The sequence below is a fragment of the Callospermophilus lateralis genome, chromosome 10, assembly GCF_048772815.1.
Source record: "Callospermophilus lateralis isolate mCalLat2 chromosome 10, mCalLat2.hap1, whole genome shotgun sequence".
Lineage (NCBI taxonomy): Eukaryota > Metazoa > Chordata > Mammalia > Rodentia > Sciuridae > Callospermophilus > Callospermophilus lateralis.
The window spans coordinates 90,413,527-90,432,082 of NC_135314.1; positions in this window are offsets into that span (position 1 = coordinate 90,413,527).

Sequence of the window (18,556 nt, forward strand, 5' to 3'; positions counted from 1 at the left end):
TTTCTGGAGCCATAGTTGATTGATAGCTCATGAAGCTTTTTTATACAGCACTGACATTTTAAAGACACTGGCCAGTCTGAACTTTCCATCTGGTGTGCTTGATTTCCTTTGTTCCACTTTCCCATAGTGACCTATTCTGTCCTTGATCTCCAAAACTGATTTAATTTAGGCCTCAGGGTGTGAAAAGATGGTAAAGTTTATTTAAACAAGAGATGAGAGTAATGTCTTCAGTGGTGCATGGTGATGGGGAAGCAAATCCCTGACTCTGGCAGTTGTTTATGTAATAACTGTACCATCAAGTGGTAGCAGGAGAGGTGGTCAATGTTTACCTAATGGAGAGGATGGAAGACATTATTTTATTTCAGGCTAAACCAAACATAACTTCTCTCTTTTGAAAAGAGATAACTAATGGAAAAAAGAAATATGTTACCTAACAATGGGAACCAGTTGACACTTTGGAAAACATTTCTTACACATTGTATGATTAAAGGTTCATTCCCAATAACACTGTGATATAGAACAGTTTTCTAAGTTCCAAAGCTAGTGAACTATTGAAGACCTGGCTCTTTATGCAAGGAACTTTGGTGTCTCTAATTACATCTTTCTTCCATTTTTTAAAAAATTTTTAAAATATTTTTTTAGTTGTAGATGGACACAATACTTTTAATTTGTTTATTTATTTTTATGTGGTGCTGAGGATCTAACCCAGTGCCTCACACGTGTGAGGCAAGTGCTCTACCACTGAGCCACAACCCCAGCTCCCTACCTTCCATTTTGTATACTTAAAAATAAATCCAAAGTACCTTCTATGTAATAGATCCAAAATGCAATCCTATTTATGCTACTCATTAACACTATCAATGTCTTTTTTCTGCAAAAGGTAGAATAGCTTTACAGATATCATCATGGAAGAGGCAAAAGCTTGAGAATCTCAGTAAAAGATCATTTGATAGTGAGCAATCTTAACAGGTAAGATTACCTGTTAGAGAAGTTGGCATTGGACTATCTAAATTTCAATATTTTCAGAACATGCCTTTATAATATATAGTACTATGGAAAATATAAGAATAGTTTTTCAGTATTACTACAAATGGACCTTATTTTAGAAGTTATAAATGACAATGTTCAAGCACCAACTTGTTAGCTCTCAAAAGTTTTTCTCAGCACCTTCTTTCACCATCAATTTTTTGACCAGAGAATCAAAGGACACTGGAAAATGTCATCAGATCTCAGTACAAGTGGTCACTTCATCTTGGGTAAATTGCTTAAGTTTTTGTTTTTTGTTTTTTTAACTTTTTAAAGATCAAAAAGTTATAGATTACTCTTCTATAAGTGTCAATCACCAAAATATTCAAAATCTATTCTAGTGTGTGTGGTATTGTATGGTGTTATTCTATAGTTTTAATCTTGGTATTTGAAAGGTAATTATGTTGAAAAGCAAAAAAATCAAGATGAATGCTTAGATCAAATATAAGTGACTTTGCAATTACGATCAGATTAAATGAGATTGTCTACATGAGGGCTGACTCACTAGGCATAGAGTGTTATGAATGTGTAAACATTTTTACTCTTAATAACACTCTTATTTTTAAAAAGAGCTTTAAGTAGTTTAAAATTACTCACCTGGGATAACGCAAAGTTACTTAAGAAGAAAGATTAGAGATCACATGGAGAAGAAATTAGGATACTGGAGTCTGAGGTGAAATGATTAATGGAGCTCCTAGTTTCTGTATTATTATCCACTGCTATACAACAAATGACTCTAAAACTTAACAACTAAAAACATCAAACACTCCCTCACACCTTCGGTCAGTCAGGAATCAGGATAAAGCTTAGCTGGGACCTTCCAGCTGCAGGTCTCCCAAGAGTTAGCAGTCAGGGTACTGTTCAGCATTGTAGTCTTACATGAAGTAGACAGGGGTTAATTCTCCTTCCAACCTCACTCCGTGCTTGTGGGCTATTGAAATGAGGATCTCAGTGCCTAACTAGCTGGTGACCAGAGGCCTTCCTTAATTCCTTGCCATATAGGCCTCTTCACAGGGGTTTGCATCTGGGCACTGACTTCCCACAGAGCATGAGAGAGAGCACCCAAGAAGAAAACCAATCTTTTAAAAGTCTAATCCCAGAAGTGACATTCCATTACTCTTTCTGTGTTCTATTAAATGCAATTCTGACAGTCCAGCCGATAATCAAGGGGCATAATCAAGGGGCGTGATCACAAAAGGGCATGAATAGCCAGGGAGCACTGGGTGCCCTCTGAAAGGTTGCCCTGCATAACTCTTTACAGACAAAGCAAAAGGAGATCATGATATTCATTGTAAATTTCTTATTACACGAAAAAAATGATAAATTCATTCTTTAGGGAAACACTTCCTGTTTCTATAATAGATCTGGAAGAATTTTTTTCATATGCATTTGGATTTAACGATTTTTGAGCAGTAGAATGTACAATTTCCTGAACAGTTCTTTTATGCAATATTCAGAGATGTCCTTCAGGGTCATGTCACAGTATTAAATTATGAATGAGGATATTTAAATAGAGACAAATCTAATGTTGCTTTCTAGGCATTTCATATGGTAAAGAATCCAGAAAAAATTAAGAATTAATACATGAATGTCTTCCAAAGCTTTGCATGCTTTAGATTACCTGTGTGTGTAAACTTCAGTTATACTAAATCAAATCTCTGGGTGATGGGCATAGTTTCTTTTTGACCTTATAATGAGCAACCCAGATAATCCTAACACATCAAATCTAGAAACCACATTTCTTTAGATGGTCTCTCTGAAGTCAGTTGTTCCTTCTACATTATTGGCAAACACTATAACACAGATCTACCCTGTCTTTCTCAGGTATTTCCGTCAATTTACTATGGTCCCCCATAAATCAATATTCATAAAACAAAAGATCAAAATGTAACAGATAAAATTCTTTGTGTCTTCAGTGACAGAATTTAAAAAAGAAGGAATAATAATTACACATTTGTTTCATGTCTTTAAGTTTTATTTGTCATAATGATGATTTTGTGTGTGTGCCTTATGAAAAGTTTATCTACAGTCTTTAATACCAGTTGCTATTTCACTATACTATACTTCTGTCAATTAACTTCATGTATATGCTGTGAAAAATACATGAATTGAGTGCTGGGGATAGAGCTAAGTTGGTAGAGTGCTTATCTTGCATGTATAAGCCCTGGGTTCAATCTCCAGAACCACCACCACCACCCCCTCCCCCTCAAAAAAACATTAATTGTAAAATTTATTCTCACATATAAAATTTATTATTTAATTGCAACTTTAAAAAAAAACTGGGGATTAAACCTAGGGGAGCTTTACCACTGAGTGGTTTTTTTGTTGTTGTTTGTTTGTTTTTTTACTTGAGACAGAGGTTCATTGAGTTGTTAAGGGCCTTACTAAATTGCTCAGGATGGCCTCAAACTCATGGTCCTCCTACCTCCCGAGCTGCTGGATTACAGGTGTGCACCACCATGTCTGGCCAACTATAACTTTTTTCGGGGGTATGGCTTTCTAGAAAAGTGTCAACCTTAAACAAATTATACTCCAATAAAGCAGTCTATGAATGATTGGTTGTGCTGGAGACCAAATCAACCGACATCCAATTCCCATGTTGAATGATATAGGATATTAGAAAAACATTGAGTAGATATTAATGTTGTCAGCTATACAAATCGTTACGATTTGAGAAACTTAACATGACTTCATGGAAGAACAAGAACTAAGAAACTATTTTAAATTAGAAACATTATAATTATAATTCATATCTATCAGACATAAAAAAGCTTACCATGAACTAATTCTAAAGATCTGTCATTACAAACTATATAACTACTACAGAATAATAATTGCAACAGCTTCAAAAATAATCCATAAAGCTGCCCCATTAGGTACAGGGACAAAACTTTAATGTTTTATTTATGACTTACTCAGAACTGACATGATTTAAAACTTAAACTACCTTTATCCTGTAAAATGCAGAAAAATATCTTAATAATTAAAAATCTTTGCCAAACCTCATGAAAATATGCAGCACAGCAAAATTGGTGAATACAACTATTTCATACAAATTGAATGAATTATTGCCTCAAGCTATAAAAAGCATAGAAATAACAAAATAAAAGTAATGGCAGCTCCAGCTGTTAACATAAAAATAGGAAGCACTTTCATTTGTAAAAGGAAATGACATGTTTTCTGGTTTTTGACAGAAAAAGCATGTACATTTCTCCACAATTAAATGTTTGAAATCTATGACTTTTACTATTATGTATTAGGTAAGTAATGTGTTTTTAATGTTGGCATTGGTAGGCCTTCTCTGCAATTACTGTATAATCAAGAATTACTAGTGATGTGTAGACAACTTGAACTATACAGAAATAGGAGAATTCTGGTATTTACTTGCATAATCGACAACGCCAAATACTGGAATGCCAAACCATCAAAATAGGCAAAATTTCTGACAAGTGAGAGTGATAGCTACTGATAGATATAGACAACTTATGAAATTGAAAAGATAAAACTCTTAGGTTCTTAAAAAGTTGGTACCTTACTACTCAATGTAGTGTTTTGACTTAACATTTTAATCACTGTCATCATTTTATTTATCCACTGCAAACCCCTACTGAGACCTCTTCATGCAACCAATGTACTGGCTTTTAGCCACACTAACATGAGCAAGACACAGGCTGTCCACTCAAAGACTCTCAGTTAAGCCAATTTGTCTATGCTGCATTTGTGTGGAAGACTAGGTTTAAATTAAAAATTTCTAAATCTATAATTTTTAAACTTTTATAGGTCCATAAAGGATATTAGGACATTCACAAAATATTCATTAAAAATATAATTTGGGAGATATTGATGCTGATGAAAAATGACTCTAGCAAAAATAATTTGAACTTTTAAAATTACTCACCACTTAATCCTGTTTCTGATTTACCTAAGTTTCCTCCCAAATATACTCACCAAATATCCAGGGAATATTGTACCCCTCAATCTAATCGTGATTTTAGAATCCACCCACGATTTTTAATTTCATCAGGGAATTGTGTGCTTGTCAAAAATTAGTTATATTTCTTCTCAAAATATGTATAATCCACTGTTACTTAGTATTATAATTGTATAACTTAATTTTTACAAATACTAATTAAAAGTGAATACAAAAATTAGGAGCTATAGCCAGGCATGGTGGCAAATACTCTCATTTCAACTATTTGAGAGGCTGAGGCAGGAAGATCACTGTGTCTAGCAGTTTGAGACATTGCTCTGAAACAAAAAAACAAAAGGAATTTTATCTATGAAAATTAGATGAAAACTTTAAAAATGATTCAGTAAAGACTAGAAAGTAAAAGGTCTGAGTGACATGGTTGGTTCACTAATTCAACACCTATTTCCAGGTCATTTTCCATTCTGAGCCTTCATTATAAAGGTAAGTTTAGCTAAAATACAAGCAAATCCAACTGGTCTTCTAGCAAAGTAATGGCCACCGAGACACAAACTTTCATTAATTGGCATTGTCTTTATTTTTTCAGACTGCTATTGCAGAATATCATGAATTGATATGTTATAAAAAAAAAAACAAAGTTATTTCTTATAGTTCTGGATGCTGGGCAGTACAATATCAAGTCCCATCAGATCCATTGTAGGTGAAGGCCCATTTCCTGGTTTCTAGATAGATGACTGTCTGTTCACATGGTAGAAGGAGTAAGGGAGATTTCTAGGGGCTCTTTTACAGGGGAACTAATTGGATTCCTAAGGGATCCTCTTTCATAACTTAATTTCCAAAAGACCTATCTACAAATACCACTGTATTGAAGACTAAGTGTCGATATACGAACTCGGTGGAGGGTAGAACAAACATTTAGTCTATAGCAGGTAGTTTTCCTCATAAAGAAGATTCATGTCTCTAGAACATGATCCTGATGTTTGAAATTCTAGCTACCACTTGTTACTATAAGGGAAGACCAAGAACTCAGAGAAAATGTCCCCATCCTAATAGAAGTTGCTGCTTACTCTCAGACATCTGTTTTATGAGGCAAAGAAACAAAAGAAAAAAAAAAGAGGGGAAAGAAGGAAAAGTGGAAGGATAAAAGAAAAAACAAAGGAAGGGAGGGAAAGGAAGAACGAGGGCGGGGTGAAAGGGGTTTGTGTAAGTCATAGGAATATTCTTTTAGTTATTTGCAGTTGAGAACATTCCTGATACCCATTAGTGGTGATGGGAGGAGGGACCAAGACTTTATAGTACATTATTGTTATCTTTTTCCAAACACACAGAAATCACATCTGTGTGATTAACTATCTGACATACAGTACTTGATGGAGCTTCTGTTATATTCTATTATGAAATTAACAAAAAATGAAAATTATGAATTTGATTGATACAAGAAAGATGGGAATGTTGGAAATCCAATAAAGGGACCAAATATTAGAGAATAAATGTGTATTGATTCATATATACAGATTGATAGATACAGAATTCAGGTATATATGCATCATTTTGAAGTGACCTAACTCAAAATAAAATAAATCACTAAATGCTAACTATGAAAAAATTATGTGCTTCCACTATGTTCTAGGGGGAAAAATTAGTCAAAATATAGGCAAGAATTAAAAAAATCAAAACTAAAATATAAACATGCATAATTTTACCTCTAAGCTTGGTAAAGTTAAAAAAGAGAGAAATCAGAAGAAATAAATAAAAGGTTAGAAATAAAAATTAAAATAAATAAATTTCTAATAATACATTAGATGAGATGATGTACCTGCAAATATTTTGAAAAGTTTAAAACGCAGATTTTTTGATCTTCTTTTATTGTAAGATCTTTAAATATATTTAAGAAAACAATAAATCATTTCTGCTGATGGCTCTGAAATAAATAAAGGAGTATTTATGGACTAATATCTACTATATTTATTTGGATGCAGGAATTAGAGATGAAGGATCTGTTCAGCTCTTGCAGAGATAGTATGAAAATACATTTGTACCTATTTTACCTTATGAGTAAAACCACATTTACCTTATGAGTTTTCGGAAACTTGAACAATTTGAAATAACTTCTACATATTAAGCATAAATGAGTCAAACCTAATTTCTGTCAGTCTCAGTTTTGTCACCCAGAGTAAGGTAGAAATAACACCATTCCTTCATTCACTTGACATGGTACCCCATGCTATCCCACTCACCTGTGTTCCAATCTTTTTGTTTCTGAGATAAGACATGCTAATTTTTTTTTCAAACATTTCCCACTTTAAATGTCTTTTGGATAAAACACCACCCTTAATGCAGTCTTCTGGGCACATTCTGTCGGCATACCAGAATAACAATAATAAACTTGGAGTTGACCATATTATTCCTCAAACCAACTGTTATCAACCAAAAGTTTAACATTATTTGAGTTCATAATCTTTCTTTAAAAATTTCAGATAGGTCTCTCTGGTATCTCTCTTAATATAGATATTTAGCATATCTTAATACAGCCTAGATTGTATTGACTTGTTGATTCCCATACTCTTTCATGTATGTCCTTGGAGTTCTGTTTGCATCTGGATTCAAATGGTCAGTCATAACTAATTTAATTGAATCCCTCTTTGTTTTCATGGAACAATAGTACTAGTAATGTCTACTGGGAGAAGAGGGGATTTGCAGTGAGCCACGATCTCTTCTAGGTGTTTAAAATATATTATCTCTGACTTGTTTCACAATATAAGGTAAAAAATATTACCTCTTTAAAATATGAAAGGGCTGATGAGTTGAAATATATAATGAAAAAGACATACACAGTATAAGGCTATTCTGTATATATCTATTGGTATCTAATGGCAAAATATACTTAGAAGGGGGCCAAAGAGGTTTAGACAATTCTTTAGACTAATGTTACACAAACAGTGGTCACAATCACCTAGGCAGAATCTGCATTTAAACTAAAACTTCAAGTGAGTCATGCATATATTATAATTGAAAGGCACTTAGAACTCTTGTCACTATCTTCTCAGATATCCAGTTACTTTCCATGCTAGAGAATCATTTGAGTTAACATGTCCAGTGCCTTGTTCTTCTGCAAGGGAGCAAATTATGGAGTCAAAAATGGATCATATAAAGTTCATGCTTATGTGTGCAAAATGTTCTTGTTCTCTTAGACCTTCCTGCATTCAAACTAGTATTCTTGATTATTGAACCATTGCCATAATTATAATTGTAGATATAAATAAGTCCACCAAATTACTCCCAACAGACCACCTATAACTTCTAGCATTCTGCCTTTCTGACCTGCCTTTCTGAACTAGGTATGCCAGGCAGGCCCTGGACTTTACATAGTGCTGAGCTAAAGGCCAATCATTCAGTCTACTTATAAGACTAAACTTCTCTTTACCATATCTCAAGGCCTAAAATTGAACTTGAAACAGGCAATGCCGATTGGTTTCACATCAAAGCTGTTTTCTAAGACAGTTTACCTGTAGGTCTGTATCTGAGGATAGATGATTAGAAAACTACAAATTAATAAAACATATCACAAAGTACATCTGATGACTAGATCCCTCTGTGTCTTTTGGATGGGTGGATGAAATCTGACTACATTCTCCTATTGCTACCATAGGGATAGAACTAGTGTTTCTCAGAAGCTCCATCAAGTACCATATCTCAGACAGTTAATCACACATATGTGATTTTTGTGTATTTGGAAACAGATAACTATGATGTACTATAAACTCCCTAAAGCTAAAATAAAGATTTTGAAAGTTTTCACTATAAAGAAATGACAAAGGTTTGAGTTAAGCTTAACTTGATTTAAACATTATATGCAATGTGCACATGTGTTGAAATATCACATGGTATCCTATTAACACATGTGCTTTTTATAATTTCAAGCACAAATAAATTTAATAATTTTAATTTTACCAACAAGTAAAATACTATATTACTGATCCATTATTTAATATGATTTACTTATTTTTTTTAATTAATTTTTATTGTAGGTTATTCAAAACATTACATAGTTCTTGATATATCATATTTCACACTTTGATTCAAGTGGGATATGCGCTCCCATTTTTACCCCACATACAGATTGCAGAATCACATCAGTTGCATAACCATTGATTTACATATTGCCATTCTGGTGTCTGTTGTATTCTGCTGCCTTTCCTATCCTCTACTATATGATTTACTTATATTGGAACTATCTTTGTATTACTGGGTAAAACTCTAGTCAATGGTATCATGGGATTTATGGTATTTCTTATTTCTGGTTTGGTTTTACTGGTATTTCTCTGATAGTTAAATAATATTTGAAGAGACATTTTATTATGATAACAGAAAAATAACATTTTTATTTATATCTTATTATTCCCATGAGATAGTATTAATTAAGTAATGGCTAGAAAACATCTTTTGAATATTTGAATTCCACAAGTGGTTGATTCCCACATACAAAGATATCAAACTTTATAAAATTTTCCTATCTTATATTTACTTAGTAATTCACAGAACCAAGATATGTCAGGAGTTGGTTAATATATAACCACACATAATCTGCCAAATGATATATAAACAAACACTGCCTGAAATCATGTATGCTTTCAACAACTCGGTGGCATATAAAGGTTTTTACAACTTTGTTGTGACTTTTTCTCAGCCATTTCTAACCAGGTAAATGAGACCCACAGGGCAACCTGTCATTCTCCAGACCCCTTTAACTTTCACATTTTTCTGCCTTTATTCATACCACATCTTCATTCTTAATTGTTCCTTCTGTATATTCTACCATCAAATGCCATATCATTTTTTCTTTAAAACCTTCCTTCATAGATAATTTTTCAGTTTCCCCAAACAAAATATTTCTTTAATATTGCCCCTTTTATGCCAATATCATTTATTGCCTTTGACACTAGATATTGAATTCATTTAGGTTAATGGTGTCAATGAATAAATGGTAGGAGATTCTTCATTTCAAATTTACTCTGTTCCTTATACCTCTAAATGTACTGTAATTTCAAATACATGAAAGAAAAAAGATTTTATTTTTTGCTCCTTTACATATGGTGTATACACACTACCATAGAATGTTCGAGTCTTTGCCATGGTGGCTACAGACAATGTTCCAGAGAATGAAGATCCTGATAATACTTCAAGGACATACATGATATCCACCTCACCTGCAATAGCAGCCATGGCCTGAACTGACATGAAGAGTGCTTCAGTAATCTCTATATGCACTCAGTTCTTTTCAGAAACATAAAGGCAAAAACTTCACATACCTATACCTAAGCTGCCAGTCCCCAGGGAGACTTGCATTTCTACCTGGTATATACTGAAAGAAAAAAATAACTTATTTCACAGTTGCTTTAGCATTAAAAAGAATGTCTTTTCACCAGACATTCTCATTACCAGAGAGTTTTCATATAATCACACAGATGTTGATCTTGGCTGAATACAGATATCAAGGAGGAAGAGAATCATAATTATCAGAAAAGAATTAAAAGAATTCATTGAATTCCTAGGAGCTTTCTTTCCTTCTTTCATGGAAATGCAAGGCTATTCATTCATGTCTTCTCAATTATTAATGCTGTTTCTTTAGTGCTTGGATTATGAAATGAAATATTCTGTATCTTCTGGCTCTCAATGTTAGATCTGATTTTAGATTTGCCCTTTTCATTCACTAGAAGCAAAGAAGCAAGGATGAAGAATGAGAGATATAAGGGCACACACAGGGCAGAAAGTGCAGCTGGGAAATAACAGCAAAGATGGCCAGCAGGAGAGGAAGCAGGAAACTAAAGACAGGTGGTAGCATCCATGGCTAAAGAAAGCTAGGTGCAAATCCCACATCCTTTGGCTTGTCTTTATTTAAAACCCCGAAGAAGAATAAAAGAGAAGCAGTTTAAAAAGACTGTAAGGTACCAAGGGTTATAAAACAATTTAGTGCTAAATAGAAAAACAGTTTAAAGTGTGATTGGTTACCTATTGAAAACTCCATGTAAAGACACATTATGAGAAATGCCAACATTTTCATAGAAACATCTTGAATTTGTCTAATGGTAAATTTGATTTTGAGTATGTCGGAGAAAGTAACTTCGGGAAAGGGAAAAAATACTTTGGAATTGAACAGAAATGATCAAGGAAGCCACAAGCCACCTTGAGAACTATGGAGCATGTTGAAATAGTTATATAGGATCCTCAAATGGTGCTCCAGATTCGACCGCATGACATCTGTAAAGGCTGTGCCTGATAGATGATAGGAAACAATTACAAAGTTTTTGAGGTTCAAGTATGAACAAAGGGAATCAAATGGTTTTATTGTAATGCAACATTTTGAAACTGACAGTGCTGTAATAACTTGTGGTTTGCACTTAACCAAGCAGATAATTTGACTCAATTTATTTGTTTATGTTGATATAGTAAACACAATTCAAACAGTACCATAATAATAGAGTATTTTGAAATCTATTACCAATAAAACAAACCATATAATTACATATTTATGCTAGTTATGGCTTGAGAATAGGACATAAGCACAGAATACAAATGTTCAGAGAGCAGGGCTGGAAAGCTCCATAAAATAAATGTCCCAAGTAATAGGGGTCACTACTTCAGATTCTTCAACTGCTGTGCTTTCTCTTAGAATCACATTCTAAGAGAAGCAAGTTCCTCATTTTTTATATGTAAATTAGAAACATTGCCTACAATAAAAACTACAGAAGATCAACTTTGCAAGAAGCAGACAGAAAGTGTTTGATCAACTTTGAATTGAAAGTCTTCTGTTTGAACTGAAGACTACTGCACCCACCAATAATATGGTAATCTTTTATGATAATCAGTGAGCAATTTTATTGCATTATTTTATGCCAAAGCATTATAAGAATAAGTTCCACCATGGGAAGGACAGAGAAGTGGCTAATGAAGAAAGTAACATTAGAACAAAGACCGAGAGAGTGTGAAGAAGTTAAGTAAACCAAATAGATGTGTACCTGTGGGAAGAATATTCTAGGCAGAGGGAAGAATTACTTTAATGCTAAAAAGGAGGATTATGCCAGGCATGATCTAGGATGACCTTTACCCTTGTGTTGAGAATAAGCTGTGAGATGGGCAAGGACAGAAATAGGATAACCAGTTAGGGCACCAGTAATATGCTGCAAATAAGATGGCGACTGAGACCAGAGTGTTTTTAGTGGGAGTGATGAGAGTTAGTCATATTCTGGATGTATTTAAAGGCAGAGATATTACAATTTCCCATGGACTCAATGTAGGCTGTGAAAAAGAGCTCGCTCTTTTTTTTTTTTTTTTTTTTCATGTTTTTTGTCTGGGAAATGGGAGGGGGGACTGTAATAACTTCCTACTCAAAGGTGGAATACCAGAGCAGTCTAGGGAAGACTACAGGAAATACACATAATTTCTGATGCTTATTAAATATCCAGGCAGAGGTGGTGAGCACTTAATTGGCCATATATGTCTAAGGTTCTAAAGTCAGGAGTCAAATGGAAATTGAGCACCATTAACATAGAGCTGCTAGGAGCTTGCTAAGGAGGAATGGAAGAGAACTCTAAGGACTGAGACAACCCAGGGGGCAGTTCAACATTAAGAGAACAGGCATAAGTGGATAAAATGGCAAAGAGATTGACAAGGAATGAGTAGTAAAGATATGGAAACCAAGAAAGCACAGTACCTTCAAGACCAGGGATGGGAGAAGGAGATCAATACTGTCAAATGCTGCTCATAGGTCAGGTAGGACAAGGACAGAAAATTTACGAAAGGATTTAGGAGAATGCTGATAAGTAGTGTCCTTGATAAGGGCAGTTTTGGTGAATGGATGGAGAAAATACCTGAGGAAAATGGGCTCAAGATTAAATAGAAGAAAAATAAAGGCAATTATTTGAAGGTGTTTTACTACAGGAGGAGTAAGAAAATAGGGCTGCATTTGGAAAGAGAAGTGAGTCTAAGAAAACTGTGAATAATCTCTTATTCACTTGAATATATAAGTGTAAATTTTAAAATTCTTTTGAAACAACCAATCATATAAAATATAATACTAAATTTATAAGAATACATTGAAATTCAAAACTTACATAAAAATTATATTTAAAATTATGATATGTCAAGATCATTGTACTGTCATGTGTAACTAATTAAAACAAACAACAAAAAAATTCCACCCCACAGAATTGAAAACAGGTATTTAAATAAATGCTCATTTGAATGTAAAAAAAAAGATGAATATCTTTTAAGAATATTAATGTAAAAGTCCCCAATTTAACTTTAAAAATGAAAAAAAAAAACTTAATTCTTACAGTCTTTGGAATAAACAACAAATTGTTTACAGCTGCATAAAATGCAATCCTAATTTTTTATCATTTTTTACTTGTGTAAGAAACATAAATATAACTTCATTGCATCTGATTAAATAAAATTATGAATGAAGCATTTACCTTAAGAGAAAAAAGATGAAAAATATTCAAAAATTTTAAAAAGTATAGTATATAACTAGAAGCCACTTAAGAATATATACACATATAAAGACAAGGTCATTGAGAATAAAAACCTGATTTTTTTCTGGCTTTAGACTAGAAGAACATATTGTACAGATCTACAATGAAGGGGATTAACTAGGAAATCTGGTGTTGACAGATTAAGGGGGAGTGAAATTAGGTTTCTTTATCTTTGCAATTAAAAGTGTCTACAGTCTAGGTGTTCTTTAATAAAACAGACTAATCTTACTTATTCTCCATGCCACATTAACAAAGAGGAATAAAGTAAATACAAAAGGAAATATATTTGGGTAAAAATTAAATACCTTGAAGGCTCTACCTGAGTTGTGAAAGGTTATTTATAATTTTAAAAACTTTTTTTTTAAAAAAAAAACTATTTTGTCTTCTCCTGTGCTGGAAAATCTCATGCATACTTACATATAATAACTTCAGTTAAATTTAATTACTGAGTTTGAAGAAAAATAGTGACAAAGATTGTGTCCAAATACTGAAGGCCTCAAAAGTCCTCCAAGAGAGCACTGCACTGGTATTTGGGGTTCAATTCTTTGCTATATGCCTTCTTTTATAAAATAGGACAATTACATGCACACTTTTAATCTAATTAGCTTTTCTCCCCTCTCTCTCATGCATCTTCTGAAGTACATTAATTATGGGAAAGAGTGCCAAGCATCAAATGTGATGTCTTTATTGAATAGCAAATAGAGGAGTAAGGAAAAATCAGAATTAACGTCCTCTTCTTCTGCAGTATACAGGGAAAAATGAAAAGAACAGCAGATTGAGCTTATTGCCAAAAAGAAAATTTTCAAGGGTGCTAGAAAACCATTTCATACCCATTAATATATTAAATAACAATTACCAAAAACTAGATGCAGACTAACATGAGACGATGAATCTCAGAAAGCAAAAACGTATAAATTAAGATGCTTTTAAAAACTGAATTCAAAACATGTAGGTTTTGAAATGTTTTGGAGCTGATACAACAAACAAGTTCTCACGTGCCATTTCAAGCAGTTTTAGCTGGATAGACCATAAATTTTCTCAAAGGACACTTAATTTGCTAGGTTGGCCAAATCCCAATTACTAGATTCAATAAACTATGTGGTAGGGAGGGATTTACTTGGAAAAAATAACCGTATCAACTAATATATAGAGATCTTTCATTTGAGTTTCAAATTGCCAATCAATAATTCACTACAAGTTGAGTCCATAATTAATCATATAAACAGTTTTTCCTCTAAGTACCTTGTGAAATTTGTTTACATTTCATTAGATTATGCTAAACATTTATCACTTTATTATGTATTCAGATTTAATTGCAAAGCCCTTTCAAAATCAGACAGTAAGTAACCATCTTGGATGGGTCCCGTTTATCACTTGTGCTCTTGTTCAAGTTCATTTCATGTCAAATGTACACAAGGAATCTAATATTTAAAAAGTGTGCTCTTGTTTTTGGAAGTGTCCTGAAAGAGCATCATATTTAACTACATGAAAATCCTCTACATCTCTAAATAACGGTTATTAAAGTTATACTTCACTGTATCTATTAACAAGGAATTCACTCTCTTTTGATAGTAGACTTCTATATATTATTATAAGAAAAAATCATGCCATCTTTAAATTATAGGAAAGTTCTTTCTTATATTCAGCTAACATTAGTTGGCTTATAGCTACCATCTATTGGTCTTAATATTTCTCCCTTGCAATTCTACTTAAATATTCTAATCCATAAGTACTTCAAGACAGTTGAGACATACTATTTTATAGCTCATTAATCGAAAGAAAATTTATTTGAAATACTGGGTAGAAATAATATTCACTGAATCCCAAGAAAAGAAATCTGAAAGGCAATAAAATTCCTGGAACTAAATGGTTGTATTAAAAATAATGGTTTTTGTTTTGTTTAGGGCTTTTAGGAGACACAGGGGAACTTCTTTTCAATGTTTGAAATTGGCAAAGTTGAGAAATGAGCAAAGACTGAGGAAATTTCTATCTACTCCATATACTTATTTATGAAAGGAGGACTCAATTAGAAATAACAGAACCAATTTAATTAATTTCTAAGACTACATTGACCAGCTTCATACATTTGTTAACTGTTGTTCTGAATTAGTGAGCTCTAATATTTGCTGGAGAAAAGGGAAAAAAGGAATTAAGTACATAGGTGCAAAATATATGAGAATAAAACCGAAACTTACATGGAGTCTAAATATATTCTTAGAATGACACCTATTATGGATTGAATGTTTGTGTCCTCTCAAAATTCCTGTTTTGCAATCTGAAGCAGTTTTAGCTGGCTAGGCTCAAGAGTCTGTTTTGGGAAGTGTATCTTCAGACTTGAGGTTGTGGGAGTGGGAGTCCTATGATGGAATTAATGCCCTTAGAAGAAAAGAAAAAGGGACCATAGCTTTCTCTCCAGATGAGAATAAAGTAAGACGTGATCATCATCAAGTCAGAAGAAAAGTCCTCCTTAAGATTCTGAATCTGCTAAATCCTTGATCTTGGACTTTCCAGTCTTCAGAACTATGAGATATTCATATCTATTGTTTAAATGACCCAACCTATGTCATTTTTGTATAGTAGCCCAAGTTTAAGACAGCCAAGTCCCCACCCCCATAAATCCAAAATACCTTTGTTTAGGTCATCTCACAAAAGATGGCTATAGAAATATAGCAGAGGAGGATAACACATCATTTAACACAGTCAGTAGCATTGTTTTAAATATAAAGATTCAAGCTGTGGAATTTCAGGAATGACCCAATGAATGAGGAAAAATTGAGAAGGATGGAATAATAAGGCCTTAGAAACCTTAAAATCTTGACAGTTGTCATCTATGTAGCATTTTTTTAAGAGCCCAGAGCAAATGAAATCACACAAAAATCTCTCCTACTTGCAGTAAAACTTCCATCATTATGAATGAATATTTTATAATAATTTTAACTCTGAAGAATTTCATTGCAGTATTTTATGCCAAAGCAATATAAGAAAGTTCCACAGTAGGAAGGACAGAGAAGAAGAGGGCTAGAGGGCAGTTAATGGTGGAAGAAAGGAAATGCAGCAAACAAGAGTAAAAATAGAAACAAATTTAAAATCCTCAATTACTCTGATTTTTTTTTTTTAATGAATCCTGTCTTTCTCATTGTTTTGCTCTGATGGAGTCTTAGAATAAGAGTTCAAATATTATTCAGTACCTTTTTCTAGCTTATCAAATACAAAAATATAGAGACAAGAATATTTGTATATTTTTGTATAAACTGTATTTTCTGCTAAAATCCAAGATAATTCGTGTTACTAATATCTGTTAACATAAAATAAATTTGTATTATGTATTATGATATGCATAATAAAAATAAAACTGGTTTAAATATTAGGTTTTTGTAATATTCCCAAAATGTACATATTCCCCTCAAACAATCCAAAATTTATTTTATCTATTTTTTAAGTTTATTAGTTATAGGGAATTTTTTAATTAGCATATTAACATAAGCACTATAGAGGTATTTTTATTTACAGAGATAAGCATTTACCTATGTATTTAAAATACCAATGTCACTTTCACACTTCGTTTTTTTTTAAACATACATGACAATAGTGGAATGTATTACACTCATTATTACCCATTTACAGCACAAGTTTTCATAACTCTGTATATAAAGTATGTTCACGCCAAATTATGCCATTATACATGTACTCTTTAATTTTGCACTACAATTCTTAATACACATATATACCACAATTTTTCATATCTCTGTTTATATATAAGGTATGTTAATGCCAACTTCAAATCTTCTTACATATATTTTGTATAATGATGACCATCACCTTCCCTGATCCTTGCTATTCCCCTTCCCCCTCCCTTTGCCTCCCACCCCTCTTCCCTATCTATAAATAACCATCCTCCCACACACTTAGTTTTAATAGTCCATTAAAATAAAAATTAGGCAAATAGTAAATTATTGTCAATATAAAATTTGAATTTGAAATTGCTTTTAAATGCTGATCTAAAATGCAGAAATCCTTTCCTATTATCATTTTATACTGAAAATCATAGTTCCTTTAGTCATAAATAAAGGGATATAATTTTTTCTTAGAAAATAAGATACATTTCTGTTTACCTGGAACAAAGATAACACATTAACAGAAATGTATAAGGATGTCAAGTGAATTACACAATTTTGGATGTAGAAAGGACTTCAGAGATCATCTTAGTGCTGTGGGAATTATGGATTACTTTGAAATCTAATAAAACCTATAAATTCTGTCTCTCTAAAAATATAGATGAATACAAAAGTCTTTTTTTTTCTTGGAATTTCACAACTCTCCATATATCTATACAAATGTTTGTTTGCATGCATAGTAAACAATTTTATCTACCATCCAAAATCTATTTTTTTCACTCCTGCTTTTTGATTGATTGTTCAGAAAATTTGTGAGCAATGCATGGATGCTCATATTAAATTTATTTTTTCACATGAAAAGTCAGAAATCCCAAGAGTGAACAGATTGATACCAAGAGCTAAATGTGTTCTTAAAGATGGTGTTGGCTTTTTTCATCCAATCATAAATTTAAAAAAACCAGCTCTTCCTGTCCTCTTGGCAGTCAAATAAGATGTTTAGTAGTCAAAAAAGTCACATCATCCAAGACAGATACTTATTGCATCTTATCATATAAATAAGACATTTGTAAAATATTTAAGTAGCAAAAAATCTAACTTTTATTGCGATGTACTTGGTTCATGTCAAAATTTCCAGTAAAGGTTATTTTTCGTTGAGTGTTCACCTTATGCTTTCATATGCATATAGATTGCCCTCACACCCCAGAGCCTTAGGTATAATCACTTGAGACCAATACTCGCCATGATATATCATTCACATAAAATGCCTGCAGTCATATCACACATGTTTTGTCACCCTGTATATTCTTAATCGCTTTGCTGTGCACCTGCTGCAAAGCAACCTGTCAATTTGTCAGGAAAGAGGGCTACGAAATCCTCATGCTGTCTTCTCGTCCACTGTGCAAGTATTTTAACTTGGCATATTAAGTATCCATAGGAAAGGCTAAAGTTAAAAGGCA